Here is a 4,244-nt window from a genome sequence, read left to right on the forward strand (position 1 = left end):
TGGCCGGTACAGGTGGCAATTACCATGAATACTTGTCAACAAAGTCCTACACAGCTTGACCGCTTCACTGTCATGACTGTGCGCGAAGGCTATCAAATATGAAGGGCATTAATGCTCTCCATCTGGTGTCGGAAGTTTGTCGAGCCAGCTAATTATATTTTTGTATATTCATGATCCTACGTTTTTGGCCTTAATTATTGAATTCTGATAAGGGATAACTACATAATCATGTTGACGCCAAGCACAATAAATTTAGCTTTAAAATGAACTATGAAGTGTTGTATTTGTTTATCGTTTCGGGACCACATCTCAGTAAAACTTTTTATTGAAGGCTTAATTAAAGACGAGATTTGGGTAAACAGTGTTCTACTCGGAAAAGGTCACATTTGACGTTTATTTCCAGGGTAAATACTTCATCTATGACGACAAAAACTGCACAATACCATCTGTTATATCCTGAAGTATGTATTTTTTTAACAATTTGGAACAAGTATATCTTACATCAAAAAAAAAAATGAGCTGTTTTGCTTAAAGTTTTCTGAATATTTCTGTTTTAGATGTCATGCAAAAAAACCCTGACAAACTGGCACACCTGGAACATACACGATTAAAAAGCCATCAGGTAATAGCCCATTATCACGCGTCCAAAGGCAAGTCCATTCGGTGCATTTTGTACCGGTACTAGAGCTCAGAATAGTCGTTCATCTTTATGTGTAGGATCCGTGTGTTTGTAACAAGCTGCATGATTTATTTTTAGAATACATAATGAACTTCAGCTGCGACTGGACAATGTATTGAAGTTAACATGCTGTTATTTTTGTGAATATGCCAAAGCGATAGTCTCTTAAGTATGTACAAATGTAGATGTAATCTGTGTTTATTTAAACGACAATTGCTGAACATTGATAATTCCAAATAATGTTGTTATGCTACAACAAATTTAAAACCAGGCTGAAATTGTTGCTATGTATTCAAGCAATTCCAGAAAATGTTCCATATTTTGCTTCATATTTTGCAGTTTTTTTGATACAAATTGATTACAAAATCTAGAATAGATTTGCCTGGCATTCCTACTCAAGATTGTTCCATTCCAAACTTATTCCAAAGAATTTCTTTTAAAACATTTCTAAGAAACACTGTGTGCTTATTTTCAGTGTACCTGAAAATGTCTGTTCATTTGTGTACCTTCACATTTGTTTGAAAATTTGTTTTGGAGTAACCTTTTGTTGTATTCAGTTTGTGCTACATTTTGAAATAAAAGATGTTTAATGTGCTTTTCCAATGATTTCCTTGTACGAGTTATTGCCATGTTGAATTCTGCACCACATTGTTATGACTGTTGCACCTTTAAAGGTAGTATACAATATTTGAAAACATCAAAAAGCAAAACTACCAAACTACTATGAAATACCTGTGAAATCATGGCACCTTTTTCTAGAAATGTGAAACGTTTGTATCAATTTGTATCATGGTCGGCCAACCGTCATTGGAAATAAAAAACTGGCTTTTTCAAACAGATTTACAAGTACATGTAGTTAGTCCACAATTGGTTTGCAATTGGATACACATTTTTTTGCAAACCTATAAACCTGTAATTTTTTACATACTCAAGAGCAAAATGCCAATACATGCTTAAATATTGGTAGTAAATGCAAATGCCATTTTTTATTCATACGAACTATGGTATTATTTGTGCTTTATAAACCTAGTTAATATTAATTTTTTTGCGATTAACATTAATAAATGCAGTACTGTTTTTTTGTTCAGAATTATGTGCTTTTATATTTTCAAGGTGACCCCAACCCAGCCTTTAAATATGACCTGTAAATATTTAAAATTGGAAGCATTAAATCCTATTTATTCATATCAAACGTAGTAATCACTACCGTGGAGCAAAAGCTAAAAGGTAAAAAGTAATTATTTTCCGATTTTAGCAAATGGTTTTTAATAAAAACATTTTGCCTAATTTTCATTCACACAGATGGGAGTAAATGCTTAAAATTGGTTGCAAAAGCTAATGCCATGTTTTATTCATAAAAACATGGTATCATTTGTACTTTGTGAACTTTAATATTATTTTTTTTGCGATCAACGTTAATAAGTGCAGTCATTTTTGTGCAGAATTTTTTGCTTTATAATTACAAGGTTGCCCCAACCCAGCCTTGAAATATGACAAGTGCATATTTGAATTCTGAAGCATGTACTTCTTGTTTTATTCATACAAAATGAAGTAAACGATTATTAAATAATTTATTTCCGGTAATGAAGCCAAGGATTCCTCAAAAGTGCATGCCCAGGCACTGTTGCTCGCAAGCCTGAGGAAACTTGTAGAGAAAAAAACCTAAATTTTAATCAATATTTACATTAAGCGCTTTGTTAAAGAATTAGTTTTTACTGAATGGGAAACATTTTATCAAGAAAAAGCTACAAATGTTTGCCTCCTAATGCAAAGGTTATGTTGTATTCAGCAATTATTATATTTGATTGAATCTCTCAGATCCGAGTTTGATTTAAATCAGGAAATAGCTCAGCAGAAAGCCAATAAGTTTCGCATCTTAGTTCTGTCACAAGACAATGCCAGACATCTATATTTAGAAACTAAACGACACATCAATTGAGCCATGCATATATCAACACAGTTTTACTTTCAAATGTTTGATGTATTTATTTTGTTACATGATGCGTATAATTCACAAACAGTCCCACACGCTGACCTCATTTTTCTTCCCATACGGAAATAAATCCTACGTACAATGAACACATTCATTTTCTGTACAGTGCATGTTAATTGTGTTGGACACACTTGGAGATATAATCCAACTACTTCGTAAATGGGCCACTGTCTAACACAAATAAACACATTTTGAGGACAATGATAAAAAATGTTAACTCACACTGGTTTCAGAATAGACAGTTAAAAATCTGCTTCGAGTTCAGTAAATTAAAATCTAAAATCCGTACAGGGCATTACATTTACAAAATGTATTTCATTGTAAAAATGGGTACCATTTTATTGCTTTTTGAGTACATGAGACATGCGTTTTGAACACACACATGTATTTGTCTAATAGCTTACCGTTTCCTGATATGATAATGATTGCAAAGAAATGCATTCTGGTTTCCTGTTTGGTGAATAAAGATCATCAAATCCATTGGTAAAGGGTAAAAACACTTGTATCCATTTTTTTTTTTGGAATGGCACATTTGTACTGACAAATTTGGACATACATGTAAAGCCCATTACCCTTGATATAGCGTGCACGATAGGAGTGGGCTATTTATATGAGTACATTTGAGCAAATAGATCTTTCAATCATTTGTAAACAGTGAGTGCCATTTTGTGTGGACTGCCACAAGAGCATACATTTCAGCCGTGGTTGGCAACAGATTTTGCCGACTATGCATATTGATACCTTCATCATTTTAAGAAAGAGGCATTTTTTAAAAATAAGTCTCATGGTAGCATTTGTTGGTTATTTTGTTATTTTCAACAATCAAATATGTTTGGAAACGTTAACTATTTATTTTTTTGGCAATGTTGTCCTTCCATAGTTGGCAAATAGTGGTCTGTACAAAAGAGTACACAGACTCTGAAAAGCAACCTCCTATTTGTCCACCGTATCTCCAAAAGGCTAATGCTAAGGATACCAACAGTCCTTGCTCAATCAAAACCAAACAAGAATTCCAATGGATTTGGTCAAGAATAAAGTGATTTTTAAAGGCAGTGGATATTTAGTCGGAGACAGCAAACCTTTAGTCAACGTTAGTTTGCCGGATATGCACTGAACATGCGCAGTTACTGTTTTTTTTTTAACTTGGACATTTTCCAGTGACAAATTTTAGTCTGGCTCCATGCCAACATTATCATTGTAACTTCATATTCCCAAGATGGAAATCAGACCATTTTACAATTTCGGACTTTATTTCCCTTTTAAAAAAATCCTCCAGTGCCACAAATCGGAAAAAGAAAATGTAATACTCTGCAATAAAATGTTTGAGACATGTTAAAATAATAAATGAAGAATATTCTTATTTTTTGGGGATGGGGAAAAAAAAACTTAAAAATTTCGCCAGCGGGGATCGAACCCCGCTCATGCGATCTCTGTTGCATATCCACTGGCCACAGGTGCTACACAACCATTGGTGGTAACTTAAAATATCTTATACTTCAGCCCTATCTTAGAGAGTACAGCGCCCACTGTTGATAGGGATTGCCGCAGGCAATATATCCACTATCATTTTTA

The sequence above is a fragment of the Patiria miniata genome, unplaced genomic scaffold, assembly GCF_015706575.1.
Source record: "Patiria miniata isolate m_02_andy unplaced genomic scaffold, ASM1570657v1 HiC_scaffold_3, whole genome shotgun sequence".
NCBI classification, from domain to species: domain Eukaryota; kingdom Metazoa; phylum Echinodermata; class Asteroidea; order Valvatida; family Asterinidae; genus Patiria; species Patiria miniata.